A 24,685-nucleotide genomic window follows, 5' to 3' on the forward strand; every position below is an offset into this window, starting at 1 on the left:
CGCCTCCTATCCATGTCTGTTTTGGTCTTTCCCCTTTCGTTTTTTTAACTATTACCCATTTTGTTATTTACTTAAGAAATCGTCTTTGGAATCATCCATTCTTTAGAAATGGCCATACCAAATATGTCTTCTGCGTTCAATTTCTTTAATAATATCTGTTGAAACTCTTATATTTTGTCATATTTGGTCATTGGGTATTTTTTACACCTTGATTTTCTCGCATATCTTCGCCGGAAGTCCATTCCTAAGGACTTTCTAAGAATTTGTTTAGCTGCCATATTTTGCGACCCTACAGTACGACACTTTTAAAGATTGAGGTAAAGAGGTGTTTTCTTTCTCGAGATATATCTTTGGACCACAGTATCGAATTTATATATCCTATAGCCTTTTTCCCTCTGATTATCTTTTCTTCTATTTACTTTTCATTCTGCCCACTATGATTAATTACTGAGCTTAAATATAATGTACTTCCTAGAAGAAGAAGTTACATTGTTTTCATCTATTAGGTTTCCTGTTGAGTTAGCCAATACACAGGTGTTTATTGTTGTAGTGGACTGTATTCATTGAAATTAATTAATAGTCTAAAATACTGCATTTATTTATGAATTTGCACAAAAATATGAAAACAATAACAAATAGTTCTATGCTTCTCAACGGCTGGTGATGGAATGTCATTCTGTCATCTGTCGTCTGTACCGACTAGCTGGCTGGCTGGGCTGCAGTGGCGGACCGTTCAAATACAAAATGGGTTGTCGTCGACATACTCCCGGCCTTGAAAGATCCTGAATCTTTCAATTTAATGGAAGGAGAGGACATATTTTGGAGAATGACCTCGTGATGATACCTTCTTGAGTCTTTATGTTTGCAACTCTAGCGGTATTCTGCGATCCGTCATGTATGTGAGTTATTCTGCCTAGTTTCCACTTTGCTGGTGGCAGACAGTCATCTTTGATAAGGACTAAAGTTCCTTCTACTAATTCTCCCTTGGATATTTGCCACTTAGAACGTCTCTGTAGCTCGACGACGTATTCGGAAGACCATCTCTTCCAGAAACTTTGGAAAATTTGTTGGATGCGTTGAAATCTATTGAGTCGTTGTGGAATCTCTTGGAGTAGATCTGGTTCTGGAGCTAGCGTTGGCATTCTACCGATGAGGAAATGAGCGGGACAGAGTGGTGTTAAATCATTAGGATCAGGACTAATAGGACACAAAGGTCTGGAGTTGAGTACTGCTTCTATTTGTGATAGTATTGTTGCAAACTCCTCAAATGTAAGATTTGTATTTTTAAGTGAACGTTTTAAGTGAAATTTACAAGATTTTACTCCGGATTCCCAGAGTCCCCCGAAATGTGGAGAATATGGCGGAATTAAATGCCATTCAATACCCTCATGTGTACATGAATCTTGTATGTGTGCATTGTTAATTTTTAAAAATCTTTTAAGTTCAGACATGGCACCTACGAAGTTTCTACCATTATCTGAGTACAATTTGGCTGGCTTTCCTCTACGAGCGATAAAGCGGCGCAAGGCAAGCATGAATGTTTGAGTGCTCAAATCGGTTACGAGCTCAAGATGAATCGCCTTTGTAGCAAAACATATGAATAATGAAATATAGCATTTATTTAATTTGGCACCTCTGCCCTTATTTTTATACAAAAACGGACCGGCGTAGTCAATACCAGTGATGGCAAAGGGAAATGTGTATAGTAATCGGTCACGTGGTAAATCACCCATGATTGGTTGTATAGGTTTAGGATTAAATCGTAAACAAGTAGTACATTGTTTAACAGTCAACCTAGATAGGTTTCTGCCTGATATAGGCCAATATGTCTCCCGAATAGTAGATAGAAGCAGCTGAGGGCCTGCATGATATAGACGCAGGTGTTCATGACGGAAAAATAATATCGTGAAATGATGTTTTGAATCCAAGACAATGGGATGTTTTTTGTCATATAGAAAATCCGAGTTAGCCAAGCGACCACCAACACGTATTAAACCATCCTGGTCAATAAATGGGTTTAAAGAGAAGAGCTTGCTGTTGGAACTAACGCTTTTTTGTTTTGACAGCTGATCATACTCTTCGCGAAAAGAGTGTAGTTGTATGATCTTCAATAAATAACGACGAGCGTCATTAATATTGATTAATGTTAGAGAGCCACACTCTCTAAGAATTTTGGGTGTTAATAAATTATTTTTAAATCTAAGGATGTATGCAAATGCGCGCAGTAAACGCGAATATTGTGAAAAGGCCTTGAATGGAAACCATTGTTCTTGCTGAGAATAGGAAACAAAATTGAGAATAGTTTGAGATTTTATTTCGGGTAGAATGTCTACCTTTGGATTTAAAAGGGGCCAAAATTCTTCCCTTAAAGACAACCATGACGGACCGTCCCACCATAGTGAAGAATTTAGTATTTGAGAAGGAGATAATCCCCTTGATAGATGGTCTGCAGGATTATCTTGTGTGGGTACATACTTCCATGTATAGGACTTTGTTAAGACCTGAATTTCGGAGACTCTGTTAGCTACGAAGGTTTGAAGATTGTTAGGAGAAGTATTGATCCAAGCAAGGGTTATTGTGGAATCTGACCATAAATAACATTTATTGAGGTCTATATTAATGGATTCAATTACCTTAGTTAAAAGACGTGAAAGTAATACAGCTGCGCAAAGCTCTAGGCGTGGAATGCTTAGAGTTTTGATAGGGGCAACCTTTGATTTAGCACATAGAATTTTAACCGAGATATTTCCCTTGTCATCAGTACTTCTTAAATAGATACAAGCACCGTAGGCTTGTTGTGATGCGTCCGAAAAACCGTGTATTTCTATATCTTTAGCATTATTGCACACTGCATGACGTGGTATACTTAATTGTTTCAGATTGGCAAGATCATTTTTCAATCTATTCCAAGTATTTAGTGATGAACCGCTTAATTTTTCATTCCAATTCAGTTTTTCAGTCCATAGCCTTTGCATTAGAATCTTCGCAAGTATGATACAAGGACCTACTAAGCCTAGTGGATCGTATATTCTTGCAATTAAAGAAAGAACATCTCTTTTGGTACAAGTTTCCTTGTAATTGTTATATTGTACATTGTATAATAGTGAATCACGTTGGGATGACCAAATAAGTCCTAAAGTTTTTGTGACTCCATCTTTAGAGAGGTTTAGAATTCCAAAGGAATCATCTTGATTATTTACCCTTTCTAAAACTCTTGGGTCATTTGAAATCCATTTTCTGAGTGGAAAACAACCTGTAAGTAAAATACGTGAGACTTCACGGCAAATGTTCGAAGCTTCAGTAATAGTATCCGCACCGGTTAACAAGTCATCTACGTAGAAATCCTGACGTAATATCTTCGCGATTTCTGGTTGCGACAATTGGCATTCGTTAGCTAACTCGAAAAGGCATCGGATAGCAAGAAAACTAGCTGATGCTTGGCCATAAGTAACCGTATTTAAAGCAAAATGTTGTAATGGATCTGAAGGACTTTCCCTCCAGACTATTTTTTGAAGACTGCGTTGGCTGGGATGAATTAACACCTGCCTGTACATTTTGGTTACGTCTGAGCTTATGATGAATTTGTGTTTTCTGAATCGGATGAGAATTGAGAATAGATCTTGTTGTATACTGGGTCCGACGCATTGAATATTGTTTAATGATAACCCGTTGCTTGTTGGTGAAGATGCGTCAAACACGACACGAAGTTTTGTTGTAAGACTGTCCTCCTTTAGGACACCATGATGTGGCATGTAGTAGTCGACAGTAGAGTTTTCAGAGATATCTGCTAACGACATGTGGTTTAGCTCCTGATATTCGCGCATGAATTGTATATATTGTTCGCGAAGAGGATTGTTTTGTGCTAATCTTTTTTCTAGATGATGAAATCTTCTTTCAGCTTGTATCCTTGAATCACCCAACACATGCGGATATTGTTTTAATGGCATCATAACTATGAATCTACCATTTGGATCACGTGTAGTAGTTTTTTGAAAATTGTCCTCGCACAATTGCTCTTCTTCAGATAGATGAGGAATATTTGGCAATTCCTCTACTTCCCAAAATTGCTGAAGAAGTTTAGTTAGTTCCAGATTTGTGCTAAGATTGCAAGATATTGTATTGTGGGGAACCGATCCCAGCGGACCAGAAATTATCCACCCAAATATTGTTTCTGTTAAAATAGGACCTTGATCTAAAGATATGCGACCTTTACAAATCAAATGCCAAAAAATATCTGCGCCGATAAGAATGTCAATAGATCCAGCATTGCCAAAATTAGGATCTGCTAACCGAATTGTATTAGGAATGTTTATAGCGCTTACATCAATGTTTGTATGAGGAAGAATATTTGTTATTTTTGGCAATACAAAACAGTTGATTATTTTTACAAATTTATTATTAGATGTGCAAATCTCTAACTGACATTGACCTGTAATAGTTGATAGTTTGTTGCCTATGCCCAAAAGATTTAAGCTGACATCTTGTGGTTTGATTCCTAGTTTGTTACACATGTTTGTTGTGATAAATGAAGATTGAGACCCGCAATCCAATAGTGCACGAGCCCTTTGCATTTTACCATTCATATCTTTAACACTTAAGATTGCTGTTGAGAGAAAAACATAGCCTGTATCAGAACAAGAAAGCATGCTGTTACCACAAAATGTATTGTTACTTGTTCCTGGATTTATTGGCTCACTTGTACTTTGTGATGGATTTGTATTAATGCTGCTATTGGATATATTCGAATTTCTATTGAACGTGCCCGAATTATTTTGGCTTATAATGATGCTCCTATCATTTGTATTATTGTGTAAAAGTGAGTTGTAACGTGCTTTGCACTTGCGACATGGCCCGAGTTTGCACTGTTTATTGGAGTGACCCGATCGCAAGCAGTTTGTACACAATGATTTTGATCTAATAAAATTCCACCTTTCGTTTATTGGATAATTTAAAAATGTTTCGCAAGTGTAAATGCTATGGTCGCCTTGACAAGAGACGCATGTATAGTTTGTTTTTGTTGCTAAGAATCCCCTAGTCGTCCTGTTCTCCTTACTTTTATTTTTTGTTTCAATGTTCATTTCAATTGCCTCTAGAAAATCTGCTCTTGATTTTAAAAATCCTTTTAGATCGGATAAAGTTGGTAGTTCCGTTTGAGTAGCAATATGCTTTTCCCATTCCCTAATAGTAGTTTCGTCTAGTTTTGATGTTATAATGAATATAAGTAAGGCATCCCATTGTTCACACGGCTGATTTAATTGTTGAAGTGACTTTAAATGTTTTGAAAAATCATCTACTAATTTACGAAATTTTACAAAAGATTCTTTGTGAATAGATTCCAATGAAAATAAAGCTTTAATATGATTGTGTATTAAGAGTTTTTTATTATTGTATCGATCACATACAGAGTCCCATGCCAAATTGTACCCGTCTGCGGAAAATTCGATAGGTTTTATGACTGCGGCGGCATTTCCTTGTAATGATGCCCGAAGATAATGATACTTCTGAATATTTGTAATACTATCATTTGTATGAATGAGTGACTCAAAAGTGTCTCGAAATTCTAGCCAAAATTCGTATGTGCCGTCGAACTTTGGAATTTGTATTGTTGGCAGTTTTACACCTTGTAAACGATAAGCCCCGTCAGAAATAGAAGTGTTATTGTTTGTATGCTCGCTTGTCACCGACTTTTTATCATCAATATCTGAAATGAATTTATTTAACAATGCTTTGGCATTAGCCGATAGTGAATAAAAATTGTTTTCAAGTTCTTCCCTTATCACAAAGTGTGGTTCGGGATCGTCTGCCAATTCTTCTATTTCTGATTGGATAATTTTAATTTCTAAAAATGTATTTTCTAGTTTATTTATTCTGTCGCTTAGTTCGATTTTTTCAACATCATGTAATTCTAATTTGCATTTAATAGACTCTAGAAATTTGGAGAAAATTGTAAATGAACCTTTATGGCCAGCACGTTTTCTAATTAATCTTTTTAAGTGTTCGTCCGACATTGTTTATTAATCAAATAGATTCGAATTGAATTTAAATAGATATATAGATTGTAAATAGTTTTATGCAACTTACACAAACAAAAACAGTATAAATAGGTATAGGAATCAGATGGGAACTCACCGGTATTTTTGGCTGTATATTGTTCGGCAATCCCACGTGTTCTTTCACTTGACCGTTAACTGTGAATCACTTTTAGCACTGATTTTATCACAAATATCGGGTCGAATGGACCAATGTTTATTGTTGTAGTGGACTGTATTCATTGAAATTAATTAATAGTCTAAAATACTGCATTTATTTATGAATTTGCACAAAAATATGAAAACAATAACAAATAGTTCTATGCTTCTCAACGGCTGGTGATGGAATGTCATTCTGTCATCTGTCGTCTGTACCGACTAGCTGGCTGGCTGGGCTGCAGTGGCGGACCGTTCAAATACAAAATGGGTTGTCGTCGACAACAGGTATTGTATTTTTGACCGATTCTCGTATAAACTCCATTCTTCATATGCTGTAAATAATCTTTTAGCCATAAATTCTAGTTCATCTTTGTCCTGGGCTATAACCACGTGATCGTTTTAAACATAACCAGAGAAAGACAACATCGCCACAATAATTTGGTTACAAGAGTATTTTCTACTCTAATTAAATTTTTGATGTGGCTTGTTTGTACAACTGCTTTACTGCAGCTGGTTCTAATAATTTACTTTTGACCTCATCTTCTTAGCCTTCTCTCGTCCATTTTTGGACATAGAACTCTCCCAAATCCTTTAATTGATCTGTATCCTGAGCAACATACTTTTAATTTCCGGCTATTCTTTTTATGTCGTCCAACCATCTCATATGTAGTCTTTCTCTTGGTCCTCTACCTTTGTAAGTTCTCCAATGTTGTATTGTGGCATTCCAACGGTGGTTCTTTTATCTAGCAGTGTGATCTGCGAAGCTCCATTTATGTTTGGCAATTTTTTTTTTGATATCCTCAACTTTTGTTTTTGATCTTACCCACTCGATTCTCTTTTTATCTGACAGTCGTATACCTAACATTGGTCTTTCCATTTTGTTATGGCTAGTTTATTTATACTGTGCTATACTAAACCTGTGCCAGGTTTGATATCCCTATATGTCATGAGAAGACGGATGCATCGGTTGAATAGTTTGCTCATCAAATATTAAGGTATTTTGCGGTTCTTCAGTATCCAAATGAGTTCTCCAAATCCTGCCCATGCCAGTCTTGCTCTTTTAGTGATTTCCGCACTTTGGTTCTCTTTGTAAAGTTTCAGAATTTGGCCTAGGTATATAATATTTCTAGACTTGTTCTATCTCTCTGCCATTTATAGTATTAAAGGATGACATAAAATACGTCTTCAGTATCTCTCTATTTACTTTGTTAATCATAGCTTCCTTTGTTAGTCATAGCATAGCGCCATCTATTAGTTATATTGCGATTTAAAATAATAAAAACACTGTCTTTCCGTACAATTTTTTTAAAATTATGTTTTACACAAACCTTCTTCTGACAATAACAAACCCAACAAAAAAAGAATTATCTAATTTGGTGCAGTCTTTCTGAAGGGATGTCCGTACAAACATTTTGGCGATCTATTTTTATGAATATAGATTTAAATAAATAAACTAATGAAAAGTAGAATAAATTACTGTAACAATAACACCGGTAAAGTACCCTACAGAAATGCTCACAAATGGTAGCTATTTTTACCGCTCAAAGACCCAGACTGGTACAGGCATACGCGAATCGTGTTGTGTCTAATTTTACCAAAGATCCTTTGTAACATTACTGTTTCTGCTGACAATCTAGTACTTAGTTCGAAAAATAACCTCTAACAATAGTGGTAAATATAGCTACCACTGACAATTAAAGGGTTTTAAGGAATGAAGATAGACGTATTTTTAAATATGTATTACGCTTTTTTACTTTCCACTTTCACTTTAGGGATCCTGGGAAAATATATTATATTCACTACTATTTAAATTGCTGTAATTCAAATATAAGAAAATATCACGCTGTCTGTTCCTTTTTTATATCGTATTCGAGTGTAATCTTTAATATAAGACCTTAAAAGTAATTTTGAAAATATAGGACACACATATCCATTGTTAAATTTTTTACCAATTGAATAACTTTGCAATCTTAAATATTAATATGAAATGGGAGGAGCACTATTAGTCCAAACAGAGAAAGTTACACATATATCTCAAGAATATACAAAAGTAATTAAATCGCTAAAAAATTAATTTTCGAATAGAAATCAGGATTATCGCTGTACTATCTGTAACCCACACTAGAATAACATATGGCTGTGGTATGATGCGGCCAGATAACTTTGTATACACTGAGAAAAAAGAAATCATAAAAATTATGTTACGTTTAGGGAATAAAGAATATTGAAATAAATTTCATTTGATTTAGACAAACAATACTGTTCACTCAAGAGTCTTTAAAATTTATTTAGAACATCAAGTATAGATTAAACTTTAAAACTAACTTGAATTCTAAGGAGAAAGCTTTTTAATTTGAACCAGTGTGTAAAACGTCCGGTTTAAAAATTTAACATTAATTTAATAACATCTATCTAATTCGTTACGAATCATCCCTAACCAATATGAGTTTAAAACGCAACCTCGTTGGAATGAACTACTTGGCTACATACCACCAGAAAGTTTATTCCGAATGCGAGATGTAATCTAAGGTTAAGTGAAACTTGTGCCTGAATTTCTTGAAAGTGAGTAGGTATTTTAATTTTAAAATATTAATATTACTTTGATTAAAATAAACAGTTCACCTTTGTTGCAGTCTCCTCTCTTTCTCTTCCTTGTGTTTTATAGTTTCTGTCACAAAACCAATGATCAAGTAAAAAATTCTTTTGTTTTCAATTGCTTTATTTATTAGTTTATGTGGCTCGCCTAGAAGTGACCCCAGGCCCAGCTGCAGCAAGGTTCTACCCACATTGTATGCAGGGCATACGAATACCACATGATGCGCGTCATCCACCACTCCACACTCGGGACACAGATCGTCCTCGGTCTTCTTTATTCTATATGTATAAGACCGGAAAGATCCATGCCCCGTCATAAAATGGGTGAAGTAGTAGTTGACACGTTATACCACCTTACTATATCTGGAATTAGGGCCCCTCGTCCAGACAGCCTTGTCTGTTTCTCTTGACCATTGATCCTGCTAGATGTCCAAACTCCTTTTTCTTCCTTGTGTTCCTGAACCTTAAGCTCCGTCGCCCCGTAGGTGCATCCGAACCCTTTCATTAGCCAGGATATGGATACTTGTAGGTCAACTTGTAGTTGATACGGTCCTATACGCACTGCATACCTTGATCAATGGTTTCCTCTGTGTCCTAAGAAGCATGTCTTTATATTTCGCTTTGTTGAGGATCCCATGCCACACTGGGGCCCCATTTAGTAAGATGGACATGATTGATTGTAGGATAACTGATCTTTTGTGTTACCCGGGGCCTGCTATATTCGGCATTATCTTATTAAAGGTCGAGGTCCTCTCTTCCGACTTCTGACATGCCTCTTGTATGTTGTGTCTGAATGCCATTTTGTCGTATAGTGTTATTCCCAAGTATTTTACGGTCTTGTGGGGTCTTAGGTCGCAGCCTCTGAATCGAAAATTTACGTTTTTTTTTTGTCCAGTGGTCCCCTCAAGATGAATATTTCTGTCTCTTCTACTGCAAGTTTTTGATAATTTCTCTCTATCCATCTCGCAGTTTTTTTATTGCTTTATTTACTTTGTTTATAATGCCCCAATTCATATTTTCTATAAGTAGGGCTAGGTCGTCTGCGTATGCAATAGCCCTTACTCCTTGTGTTTTGTTTACTTCTAGTACCCCGTTGTATAAAATATTCCATAGCGTGGGTCCCAGGACTGACCCTTGGGGTACTCCAGCAGTCATTTTTATCTTATTTTTCTTCGATATGCATACGCTTCTTTGCAACAGCTAGTCCTTTATTATATTGGACACAAATTTCGGGGTCCCAAGTTTGACAATCTTGTCAACGATGATACCCCAGTTCGCTGAATTGAAGGCGTTTTTGATGTCCAATGAAACAAGAGCCACCCATTTCTGTTTGCTTGTTTTGACCGCGGTTCCTATCCAGATCGCGGCGTCGACTGCTGATCGACCTTTTCTGAATCCATATTGTTGGTTGAATAGAGCTCTCTTATCTTCCAACACGCCTTCCAACCTCTTCTTGACAAGATTCTCATAGAACTTGCCAAGGCAGTCCAGAAGTCATAGTGGCCTATTAGAGGATGCTGAATCGGGGGGTTTCCCAGGTTTTAGGAGCAAAAATGATATAAACCTAGAAAATAAATAATCTGTACAAAATCAGTACTATATTCCGGCGGAAATAATTCAACCTTTGCCTTCAAGCATTAAATCTATGGAGCTTTGACAGATAAAGAGAATGACTTCGTCAGGTGTAGTTCTAACTACAACACACTATAAAGAACAGTTAGAAATTCAATAAACTCAAAAAACAAATGTAAATACACGAAAATTAGTACTTTTAAACGTTATTTAATTGTTATATAGATTAAATTACCTACAACTGTAGACATTCAGTCTTTTTTGTGCAAAAAAAATTTCAATTTACAGTTAAAATGAAAATAAGTGTCATTCATGGAGATAAAATATTCTATCACTAAGTTGGACCAAATAGTACACTTTCACAAAATTTTATTGGAATCGGTTCAGGGATTTGGGATATTAGCGTGGACAAACATCGAAACACGAGATTTTTATGCATAAAGACATATATAAATAATTATTTTTAAATAAATATATATTTCAGCCTTACGTTAGTTGACTTAGTTGACAGTATATCTACTATTATTTTTTATCTAGCGCATTCAGATGTTCTGCATAAAGTTTCCAGTGACGCGTTTTCGTAGTGTACTTTCAACTATTATATTGAAAAGTGAAAATTTACAATGTAATTTTGTCATTGTTATTCATGAGTCTGACACTTTGCCTATTTAATAGATATTTATATTGGGAAATTAATTTATTTATTAGATAAATTATAGATTTTTGATAAAAATGAAGCAAATAAATTATTACAGGTTGAAATTACGGGTTGAGAATGATGATGACTTGAGATATAAATGTTAGTTTTGTTTTTTTTTCAATATATATTCAATTCAATATAAAATAATAAAAAGACTTTTTACATATATTTCCCGAAATGTAGTTTCGGGAAATATATCCCTGCCCATAAAGAAGCCTACGACTATTTTGTAAATTCTAATTTATCTAAACGGATTAAACAAAGATCTAAACGATCAAAAACGTGTGCGTTTTCTTTAAATGAAAAAAAAGCTTGTGAATTGTTCCACGTCATTGAAAAACAGTAATGCGACTGTAAGTGTGGCCGAACTGTCGAATTTACGGTTGCAATGATATACAGTGAACGGCTAAATTATGGAATATTATCATTATTTCGAGAACCGTCGAGTTTTGAGGGAAATCCCGAAAGAGGTCGATTTTTGTTATAAAATACCCATGTTATAACGTACATGGAGTAGGGATGATGTCACCGGTGTAGGTGTAGTGACGTAATCGTTATTTTTTTTAAATAGAAATCGGTATAATGCGACACCTCGTTTAAACGAGAATTTAATTCTCTATTTAACGACATTACATTTTTAACTAAAGTATTTTTTTAAGAGTACAAAAACAATTTTTTTAATTAAAATTCAACTAAATTACAACTAATGATTTAATTAATGATGTACTTTAAAGTAACCAAATTATGCATAATAATTATTTTAAATTAAATGTTCGAAATGCCATCCATCGGTTTCTTGACAATAATCGAATCTACCGACACATTCATTAAGTACATTGCAGATGACTTCTGAAGTAATTATACTCATTTCATGCCTAATTCTATCTTTCAAGTCCTGTAAGTTTTGGGGTCTATTGATATAAATTTTTGATTTTATGTAACCCCAGAGGAAAAAGTAGAGATGTTAGATCTGGCGACCTTGTTGGCCACTCTATAAAACCTCGTCTTCCGATCCACCTCCTGGTAAAGAAATGTTTTAAAAATTGACGTACTTCACGTGCGTAATGCGAAGGGGCTCCATCTTGTTGAAACCAGATATTTTCACTAGGTAAATTTGGATTATTGGCATTTGGATACAGCAAGGACAGGTATAAGTTGATTTCTCAAAAATGGTAAATAACGTTCTCCTGTTCGATTTTCTTCAAAGAAAAAAGGGCCAATGATTCTGTCATTAATGATCCCTGCCCATAAATTTACTTTCTGAGGATATTGCGAGTGTGACTCAGTCATCCAATTTGGGGTTGCTTGACTAAAATATCTGCAATTTTGACGATTCGCGATACCATGTATAAAAAATGTGGCTTCATCGGAAAAAAGGAGTTGATTGATGAAATGCGGATTGCGGATACATAAATCTTACATAATTTCAGAAAATTGAAGCCGGCGATCGGGATCGTCGTCGTTTAATTCCTGATGTAGGTAAATTTTGTAGGGATGGTATTTTTCTTTTTTTAAAATACTAAATACCGATCGTTGAGAAACTCCAGCATATTCACCCATTTGTGTTAAACTACTGTGAGGATTGTCATGTACATTTAATAAAATATCCAGTTTCACATTGTCTTCAGTTTTAGGACGCCCAGCGTTTGGAATATGTTTAACGTGCCCAGTTTCTCCAAATTTTCGGACTATTTTACTTGCTATTGATTGGCGGATGGGTCTGTCTGGATATTTTGCGTTGAATAAATTGCATACCGCGTTCTGTGTTCTTTTCTATCTCCGCATCCGCTAAGAATTAATATTTCTATGCGTTGTGTTTCATTTAGGTGAGCCATAATTTAGTATTCAAAAGTAAAAATTACAATTGACAACTGATGACAATTCACAAAATCAAAACATTTACGTGAATAAATATTACAGTAACTATGCCACTATCACTTGCTTGAATTAACATTTGACAAAAAGTTTTAGTGTTTATGAGATAACTTTTTGTGTCCATTATTATTTTTACTTATTTTTGCTTTTTTAAGTATTTACTTCAGAAAGTCATGGCAGGAACCGATGGATGGCATTTCGAACATTTAATTTAAAATAATTGTTATGCATAATTTGGTTACTTTAAAGTACATTATGAATTAAATCACTAGCTGCAATTTAGTTGAATTTAAATTAAAAAAATTGTTTTTGTTTTTATTTATTTTATTAAAACAATATTTTAGTTAAAAATGTAATATCGTTAAATAGAGAATTAAATTCTCCTTCAAAGGAGGTGTCGCATTATACCAATTTCTATTTAAAAAAATTGACGGTTATGTCACTACACCCACACCGGTGACGTCATCCCTACTCCACGTACGTTATAAGATGGGTATTTTATAACAAAAATCGACCTGTTTCGGGATTTCCCTCAAAACTCGACGGTTCTCGAAATAATGATAATATTCCATAATTTAGCCGTTCACTGTATGTTATCAAGCCCATAATTTATAAATTGATTAAGATTAAGGGAAGCAAAAGTGAACGCCATAAAAGTTTTTCAGGCCGACGACAAATTTAAAGAGTCATTAAAACAAAGACTAATACGAAAAGTAAAAGCTTTTTACTTAAAAAACAGGAAATCATTTTCAGAGAACTTATTTACAGCAGATTACACAAGCTGTGGAAGAAAGCACGAAATATGTTTAAATGCGGGATACACTTCTTAAGTACAATACTCTCTTACCTACTACTTAATATGGTTTTAGGAGGGGATATGGTACGTTGGATGCAGTAACACATTCAATTAATGTTCTCCTCTAATAAGTATCTGGCTTGTATATTTCTTGATATAAAAAGGGCTTATGGCTCTCTTAACCTAAATTATAATATATTGCAATTATATTTCTCTCGATGAATATATATCAAATACGATGGAAATTATTGCACGGTCCAAGAATTGTTTGTTGCATCAGGGATCGGTACTTAGTCCTACATTATTTAATATATTATATTCTTCCAATATTCATTCAATATTCTCTAATTCCATCGAATGTAGTCAATTTGCGAACGATATCTGTATATACTCCATGTATATATGACCCTCTCTACAAAAAAGTGTTCTATTATGTTTTTTAACCGGCATAGACTACGTTCACTGGGAAACCTTACCCTGTGTGGGCATACCCTATCGGTAGTTAAGGAATATAAATATTTGAGTGTCATACTTGACACAAAATTACTATGGTCCAGTCATATACGTTACCTAATAAGCAAAATCGAGAAAGGTATGAATTTACTTAAGTGCATAACAAAAGTTGGGGCGAAACCCCTCATATAGCTTTAATGTTCTATAGAGCCTATGTCCGATCTATCATTGACTACGGATGTTGATTATACGGATCTTCAAGTAATATCAACCTTTAAAAAATAGATAGAGTTCAATATAAATGTCTTAGTGAATACAATACTGGCAGAATGTAATGAATTTCCTTTGAATTTACGCCGTCAGTTATTATAGCAAAAATATTTGTTTAAACTAAAAGCCCGGGAGTCAAACATGATTAACACATTAAGTGATATTGTTAAATAAAAACTTAGCAAGCCAATATTGGGACCTAAAAAATTCTTCCCGCGCTCAGAAGCATTATAAAGGAAATTACTGAGAAACACTAGAGTATATTAGACCAGCATTTCTGTGTCTAATTGACCTAAAGAAAGCGTTTGACAGGATAAGGCTCAAAGATGTAATCCATCTTCTGTATAATAGAGAAGTGTCCCTAAATATTATAAAAACTATCGATATCTACCAAAACAACAAAATGGAAGTCAGAATAGATGGACAACTTACAGAACCTATAGAAATAGGCAGCGGAATAAGACAACGGGATTCATTGAGCCCCATGCTCTTCAGTTTGATCATGGATGAAATCAATAAAACCGTTAACAAAGGAAGAGGGTACAGAATGCGAAACGAAGAAATCAAAATACTCTGTTACGCAGACGACGCAATATTGATAGCCCAAGATGAAGATAGTCTGCAAAGACTGGTCCACAGATTTAATATACGAGCAAAAGAATTGAATATGACAACCTCATCTCAGAAAACTAAAACAATAGTAGTCAGCAAAGAACCAACCAGACGTAAAATTGAAATTGATGGCGTCAGTATTGAACAACTAATGGAAATAAAATACCTGGGAATTACACTGTCTAGCTATGGAGACCTAGACAAAGAAGTGAGGGATCAAGTACAAAAAGCAAATAGACTGGTAGGATGCCTTAATAACACTATATGGGGAAACAGGCACATTGACACTAAGATGAAGTCAAGAATTTATAAAGCCAATGTAAGACCAATAATGATATACGCCTCAGAAACAACGACACAGCCACAACGCAAAGGCTACTGGAAACGGCAGAGATCAGAGTACTGAGAAGAATTACAGGAAATACGCTGAGAGAGCAAAAGAGAAGGGAAGTCATTAGAAGAAAATGTAACGTACAGTGTATAAATGAATGGACACAAAATAGAAACAAAGAATGGAATAACCACATAAGCAGAATGAAGGACACCTGTATCGTCAGAATAGCAAGAGATATGTCACCAATCGGCAGAAGACGATCGCACAAAAGAAGGAGTGACAACCTTCCATAGAGGTAGTAATCCGCCTGGTTAACATCCAATAATATACTTGAAGGAGTAATATTAACAGATTCTAAATCTGCTTCAGACTCTATAAAAAATACAAAATTTGAAGGAAAGAAGTGTCCTATGTTATGTTGTTTAAAAAACATGATTGCAAATTTAAATGTAATATTTATTTGGGTAAGAGGCCATGTAGGTATACCAAGTAATGAAAAAACTGATACTTTAGCTAAGGAAACAGTACAAAATGGAGTATTTTGCAGTATCTATACAGTCAGGGATATATTTAACTCAATACAAAATAAAATAAGGCTGAAATGGGAACAATGAGAGAATATTGTTGAAAACTCGCAAAATACGTATTTCCAGAACTCCCCACTTAACCACTCCCACCCCAATACATACTCAATTACTGAACTACCAAATTCTTCTCGGCAAGTGTATTTAGCCTAAAACCGAATCATGGTCGATTACCGTCGCATTTATTTAAGCTTGGCATATTACCGGCACCATCCTGCATTTGTGATATAAGTTCTTACGGAGATCTTAACCATATTTTCTTTTACTGCAACAAATATTTAGAAAAATTTAATAAATTAATTCAAACTCTTATTGAAATGGAATATTTGCTTCCGTTAAGTCTCTCACACATTTTGTCAACTGCTAAGAGAGAAACCTTTTTTTTTTTAAATTTTAATAAACATGTAAAAGTAGAAACATAAATTAGTATAACTTCGGTTACTTATACATATATCTAAAGAACAAAAACAAACAAGAACAAAAAAAATATTTTTAAACGTAAATAAAACATGCTGTGGCTGGATGGACACACACACACACTGTTTTTAAAATTTAAAAACAAAATACTTTATATTGTAGTATACATACTAAAAAATAAGAATGTCAGTTTTAAGACCCCAAAAAAGGTGCAAAAAAGTTTGCCACACATACCCCCAGGTTTCTTCCTAAAGTCTTGCCTCGTAGGGGGAAAACAGGAAACATGCCAAGAATCTGTAAGCTGTTGAATAAATGTAACTGGGATAATTAGCACATTTTGTGTAGAATGAAACGTTCCCTTAGAAACAACGCTTGAAACTATCGACATTTTAATGCTAGTAAATCGCTGGTCGTTTCAAGCGTTCTTTCTGCGAGAACGGTTGATTCTACAAAAAAAAGTGCTAATAAACATTTTTGTTTAACCCTGTATCTGGTCCTGTAGCTTTTTGGCTACATCAACTTTAAACGATAATTTTAATAGCATAGTGCTTTACATACCCTATCTAGAAATGTAGCTTTTAAACTACAACGTCTTTTATTAGTGTTAAGGCTGGCAGCACCATCTATTATAAGGTTTTAGAAATTTTATTTCAATATGGCCGACAGTGAACAGCTGTGCGCGTACATGCTGCTTGAACGTGAATAAATATTGCATCATAAAGGTAAGTAAAAACATTTTTGTGTACACTATTTTGGCTTTACGTTGAATATAAAGGATTATTAATTTAGGTTTTTAAATATTTACAGTAATAAAAGACCTATATAACCGTAAAATCTGCATTCAAAAAACTATGTAAGTAAAAAGCAACATTGCCAGTTTATAGCAAGTTTTTTTGTTGCAGATTTTACAAAGAAAATTATTTTTTGTTATGGATTTTAAGCCAATCAGGGCTGCCTGTTTATATGGGAGGAAAAAAACGCTTGCAATAACTCCGGTAGATCCAAATATTTCAGATATTTCCGATTTATCTGATTCGGAAGAAAATTATTTGCAAGAAGAAAATATTTTCGAAAACTATGATGATGAAACAGGTCCAAAGAATATGGTTATACAAGAAATAAATGAAGATAGAAAAGCTGATGAGGAAGGTGCAAACGAAGAAGAGGAAGTTGTACCTAGAAAAAAGCCAAAAGAGAAAAAGCAAAAAGAAAAAAACGCTTGCAATAACTCCGGTAGATCCAAATATTTCGGATATTTCCGATTTATCTGATTCTGAAGAAAATTATTTGCAAGACGAAAATATTTTCGAATACTCTGATGATAAAACAGGTCCAAACAATATGGTTATACAAGAAATAGATGAAGATAGAGAAGCTGATGAGGAAGGAGCAAACGAAGAAGAGGAAGTTGTACCAAGAAAAAAGGAAAAAGAGGTCCTACCCATTTCCATTGGACAGAAGATGATATTACAACTACGTCCACTTCTGATCCAGATCGATTTTTCAGTGGAGAGGTAGCTAAGCCTTTGAAGTACTTTACCAAGTTTTCGCTTGATGTTATTGAAGATATCGTGTACCAGTCTAATTTGTACAGTACACAGGTAAGAGGAAAATCCATCAACTCTTCGCCCCGTGAAATAACAGATTTCTTATCCATTTTATTATTGATGGGAGTAATAAATTTACCTGCAATAGAAGACTATTGGGCGACATTCTCTAGAATATCCCAAATTGCGGATATTATGCCACTAAAACAATTTCAACTTCTCAGAAGATTTATACACTGTAATGACAACAGCCAAGTTACAGACGAAACCAAAGATCGGTATTTTAAAATCAGACCACTTTTGGATGCAGTCAGATTGAATTGTCAGAAACATCAATTCGAAAATCAGTATTCCATAGACGATACTATGATTGCATATAAACGTACTCGTTCAGGGAATCTCAGGCAAGATATTCAAAATAAGCCTCATAAATGGGGATACAAAATGTTTGTTCGAGCTGGCGTGTCTGGCTACATTGCCGATTTTATTGCATACCAAGGAGCTTTCACATTTTCTGGGTTGTACAATACTCCAAACGCGCTTATTGAAGAAGAGACTTCTTTTGGTGTAGGTGCTAGCGTTGTTATAAGTTTGAACAAGACCATTTCTGATCCCTCAAATTCAGTAATTTTTTGCGACAACTAGTTGTCCGGTCTAGAGCTTTTTATTTATCTGAAGGAAAAATATGAGATACTAAGTTTGGGAACAATTAGGTAAAACAGAATCAGGGTCACGCGACAAGGTAATGACGAAACGTGGAAGAGGATCATATATGTATAAGTCTGATACCGAAAAGGGAGTTATTATTACTAAATGAAGTGACAATAAATGTGCACTTTTAGCAAGTACTTTTTGTGGGATTCAATCACTAATTTATGTACAAAGATTCTGTAAAACTGAGAAAAGAAAAGTAAATGTACCCTGTCCCTCTCTAATTACCTAATATAACAAGCACATGGGAAGGGTTGATAAGGCAAACTCTTTACTTGGATTGTATAGAAGTCCAAGTAGATCCAAGAGATGGTATTTTCCCATTCTGACTTGGATATTGGACATATGTGTCATCAATGCATGGATTCTCTATAAAAATGACTGCACGGCTCTGAAAGAAAAACCTATACCTTTGAAAGTATTTAGACTAGAGCTAGCACGTTCTCTCTCACGTACAGGAAAAGAAATAAAAGAGGTAGACCTTCCCTGCAGCCTAAAAATAAAATTCAATCTCCTCTTGCACCAGGACCAGATAAAGCCACTACACAGGATTCAGTTGCTCATTGGCCCAAACATATCACCAAGGGTAGGTGTAGATATTGTAAATCTGAATTTACTGTTGTAGCATGCAGTAAATGCGACATACGACTATGTTTGACTAAAAGTAAAAAATTGTTTTTATATTTTTCACAATGAAGCATAAACGTTTTGGTTACTCATGGTTCAGTTCTAATATTTTTGGCAGCATTTCATATATTCTTCATTTCATTTCACATGTTTGATTGTTACTTTTTTATCCTAAATAAACATAAAATATTTGATAATCTGATTTTTACCTCAACCCACACCTTAGCTATAAAAGGCTGTACCTCAAACTGACAATGTAGCCTTTTAGCTACAAATCCAAAAGTCGCTTTCTTTTAGTTTTATGAGTTTTATTTTTATTGCTTATCGTTTGTGGTGCCAAACTGACAGCATAAATCAAATTTCATATTTTTTTATATATTTTGAAACACTTTGCCAGATACAAAGTTCTATCTCAGCTACATTTCTTGTTTGACATATTTTTTCTATGACGTTTGTATTCATATCTTGTAAAACGATGTTTTCCTTTTTCTCCTCCTACGAGGGGGTTTTAGTGGGAAGCCGGAAAGTAGGAGTGGCAAGTTCTTTTTGCATATGTTTTTAAATCCCAAAATTGACATTATCAGCAAAATTCAGCTGGTTCGTATGACTTTTAGAGGTTCAGTGGCATTTTCTTCTCTGACGACAGGAGTACATGTGACATTTATAATATTACAAGCTATATATTGAAGCTTGTATACAATTGTTCATGGTCACATACGAAGTACATTAATCGGAAATCATTTATTTTATTTTATTGCATAACATTGGTAATTTTGACGTGATTTTTTGAAGTGATCCTTTACACTGACACTTGTAGTAAGTTATTATTCTTTTAATTTTCTTTTTTCTTTTTAATGATTTAGTATGTTTTGTTTTAAATATGTGCTGTATGTTATTTGTGATATCATTAATACTTTCTCCATTAGATGTAAAGAACGGACGTTTCTTAATTTACAGAAAATATATAGAGAAAATTAGACGAAGGCTTACAATTTTAGGACGAACATAACATCGTAATAGTCTTAAGAATAGATACTAGTAGTAGGATAAAGTTAATGACCTGATTCTTATAAAATGTAAACTACTTAATAATTGCTAGCTAACTGTGCCATACCATTTACCATTCTAGCACATAATTTACCTTTGGTAATTTCAAAATTTCGGAGACGTAGCCTTCATAAGTCATCTTCACACACACTACATTAAAGTAAATTATTTTAAAAAGAATTTTACCGTTTCCAAATACAAGAAGGTCGTTCGTTGCGTGTGAAACTTAGATTGATCTGAAGATTTATCGCAATATTATTAAAATCCTACGTTAAATGGGGATACGTGCCATCATAATTTCATCCGTTTAAGTGACATCAAGGAGATAAAAAATTTGGATTTTAATCAAATTAATGAAGACATGACATCTCCATTAATATTTGAATAATTCAATATGATCAAATTAGGCTTAACCTTGATCATAAACATTGTCACGTTCAATAATCTTTATTGGATTCCAATAAAAGATTGATTTCCTCAATTTTACATTTATTTTAGGTTTGTTTTATATAGTGCTTAAAAAGAAATATCAAAATAAAATACAGACATAATATATTAAAATTTTAAAAGGGAAAATCCCATTGATTCGCTGTATACCATAGTTTTAAAAAAAACTTAGTATACAGTAAAAACTTTTTGTTTAACATGGTATAAATTTATTAAAGATTCTAAAAATATCCAAAATTGAGTTATAAATTTTGAACGTTTGCAGTCCTATCAGACCATCCTCAGTTAAAAACCTAGAAATAAGTATTTCCACGTTAAAAATTAAAGCAAATAGGTAAATTTGGTTAGGGAGAGCGCCCACCAAACTGGCATGGCAAGTGCCAAGTAGCAAGTAGCGCGCGTCTAGCATGTTACTTAAAATGTAACCAATGCAAACGAATGATTAAGCGCACACCAAAATGACAGTGACAGTGGCATCATGCAACTTGCTACGCCACGTCGTTAAAAATATTGCTTGTTTCTATAGTTTATTTTTATGAACGAGAGAGTAATTAGCATAATTTTAACTGGTAGCTCCGACCACTCCATGGGCGTGCTCAAGATTAATTGAAAAATTACTTTGAATAATTGTAAAAAATAAATGAATTATTTCAGTGTTATAAACTGTTATGTGTATGTAAACAAAAGTGACCTCTTTTATCACACACTATATTAGAACTGACAGGCCTACATTAAAAAGGGTTTTAAAAAATTTACATTTTTTTTAATTTTTAAAAATTACAAAAGAGAAAAAGAGTTTTTAAAACCGTCTAAGGTATGTTAAATAGATAAATAAAAATATTAATATAAAACTTACAGCTACTTGTTACAAATCCAAATCAGATTCAGAAGATGAACTTTCAGAACCAAGATTTATAATAACTGGCTCGATCATTTTATCAGTAATATTGTCCAGCTTCCACATTTTTTCCTCTTCTTTAATAGTGTGATTTACTGCCTTTTCCCAGTTTTCAGGTTTTACATTATTTACGGCCTCCAAAAACAACTGTTTAACATCATGAATTTTAAAAGTGGTATTTTTTCTTGAAACTTCACTCTTTATCTGTGCCCATACCAGTTCATCCTGGTTTAATTCACAATGATATGGTGGGGATCTAAGTACTGCCATTCCACGATTTTTGGCAATTTCATCAATTTCGTATTTTTTAAATTTTTCTTTATGAAGGGCACACAACGAATAAAGTTCATTTCTTATAGATCCGGGATGGTATGTAATATTTTTTGAACTCAGCCAATTCTGCAAGTCTTTTTTTAACCACTTGGTTGTGGGCAGTCCTTCTATAAGTCTGGAGTGATAACTTGCATTATCCATTACTATTACACAGTTCTTAGGAAGAAGATCTATCATTTGTTCGAACCATTCTTGAAAGACATCAGCGTTCATGTCTTCATGGTAGTCACCGGTACGAGTTGATTTAAAAGATAATAAACCACCTTCAACAAAACCGTCTGAACTGCCAATGTGTACTATTATCAGCCTGCGTCCCTTTCCTGATGGTGGGTTTAAACCAGTAGATAAGTTATTTACAAAAGCGTGCCTTTGACTTGTAACAGTTTCATCCTGCCAAAATTTATTTGGTGTATGACCCTCGTTGATCCATGTTTCATCAAGATAAAATATTTTTCTTATTTGGTTTCTCATTTCCTTTATGGTTCTTAGAAAATGTCTTCTCCATATGACAATATCGCTTCTTTCTAATAAAATAGACTTTCTGGGATTCTTTTTCCAGCGGAAGCCTATTTCTTTTAAAAGTTTCCATAACGTACTTCGACTCATTTCTGGGTAATCCTTATCATCTCGAACTTAGACAAGAACTTTATCCAATGTTGGAAATTCTTGTCTAAAGAAGAATTCATGCACTTTCCGTCGAAGTCCTTCTTTAAAATGATATTCTATTTGAAATTTTGGTTTCCCTGGAGCATTACGTGGCATTTGAAAACTACCACATTTCTCTTCTTTAATAACTCTGTAAATCGTAGATTTCCCAACACCAAGTGTACTGCTAACTAACTCAACGGTCTCATCAACACTTTCACATTAACGTTTGTCTGTAAATGATTTAAAACAATTAAATATTAATGTTTTTTCATTAACTGTTAGAGGACCAATTTTTCGGCGTTTACACGGCACTTCCAAATTTTCCATAACACTAGTATACACAATAAACTGCACCTTGCAACTGAAGTACCTACTTTTAGTGAACTGTTAAGAATTTTGAATACGCCACTTGGACCTTCCTATATACAAAATGGAAAAACCCACTATCACATTTTCTGTGGAATAAGTTTAGAAGGTAATTATCTAGTCAATTACTGTCGTAGATTCCTGGAATTAAAGAATTAAATGTTTGATTGTTGAAACCCTTACTTCGTGGAATGCACTCATTTTAGATAAAATAAAACGTTTTATTTTATCTAAAGAATTAAACTTTATTTTGCAAATAGGCAAAGAATTAAACTTTATTTTGCAAATAGATAAAATAAAACGTTTTATTTTATCTAAAGAATTAAACTTTATTTTGCAAATAGGTAGGTACTTATTAAACTTTTATTGGTTATATATAACCAATAAAATAAACATCTTACATTTCTTGCAAATTCATTAGTACCTGTTAACCTCCATCACTCCGACACTGGCAACCTTATTTAGGGATTAGTAAACCTCACAACTATTGTATTCTATTCTGCTCCAACCTTTATACCTGGTGGTCATACTCAATTTAAAATTGTTTTCCTATATACTTCTGTAAACTTGTTGACAAATATCTGTTTTTCATTGAGTCACCCGTATCAACAGTTTAGGGATTTGCATACATAATTTATTGTTTTATTACTCTCTCATACATAAAAATACACTATAAAAATATCTACTTTTTGCCACGTGTTACTTGCATTTTGCATAATATGTGTTTGTTGAAAAATTAAAATATAGAAGACAGTCCAGAATTAAATATTGGTTTTGTCTCATTATTTGAGAAATTTCGAGATATCTATGACAACAAAAGTCAGTGATTTAAAGTTATTCATCAATAACTTTTTTGATTAGCCGATCTATTTGAATTCTTCATGACTAAAAACATGACATGTTTTTATTTTTTTGTCCAATTTTTATCTAGATATTTTAAACACGACCTGACTTATTAAGTTTGTTCTGTATCACTCCATTGAGTGTTTTTGTGGCTTGTTTTCCCCGTTCTATTTTCATTTCTGTATTTATCTTTCATATGAGTACCATCTCAGCTTCCCTTTAGATTTACAACCTCTGATGCCATACATAAGTATTCGGTCTTACACATTTTTATCTTAAGTGCGCGTAGCTCATATTCTTCCTTTAATTTACTCATCATATATTCCATGTCCTCCCTGTATTTTGCAAAGATGACTTGTGGAAAGTAGTGAATGTAATATATTCTCCTGTACTGGTATACCCATTGTTCCGCATTTTCTGTACCACTTTTTTAAAGCCTGATTTATATCTATATATGTTAAAAAATGTAGGTGATAGACCACATTCCCGTTTGAGGTCTCTTATTACGGTGATTATTTTTGTTATTTCATTTTTTAACTTTATTTGCACCTGTGTTTCTTTATACAATCATTGTATATCCTCCCATTTCTCTCTAATATGTATGTTCTTCTCATTGCTTTCCATTGTTGTTTTCTGAGCACGCTATCGTATGCTTTCTTTAAGTCGATAACGGTCATATGTATTTTCTATTTGCTTTTTTCTATCACTCGTTTGATGAAGAATATATTATCTGTACATGATCTGGCTTTCCGGAATCTGGCTTGTTCTTCGCCATAATGGTCCATGTGTTCTATTTTTTTTTGTTACTGTGGGAAAGATTCT

At 33.9% G+C, this 24,685-nt stretch overlaps 1 protein-coding gene across 7 annotated transcripts in view; it reads left to right on the plus strand.

The window, feature by feature from the left end:
• The window catches only part of Fhos (Formin homology 2 domain containing), a 782,871-nt gene that overhangs the window by 528,904 nt on the left and 229,282 nt on the right, over window positions 1-24,685 (plus strand). The window lies entirely within an intron of this gene.

This window comes from Diabrotica undecimpunctata, chromosome 9 (assembly GCF_040954645.1).
Source record: "Diabrotica undecimpunctata isolate CICGRU chromosome 9, icDiaUnde3, whole genome shotgun sequence".
NCBI lineage: Eukaryota > Metazoa > Arthropoda > Insecta > Coleoptera > Chrysomelidae > Diabrotica > Diabrotica undecimpunctata.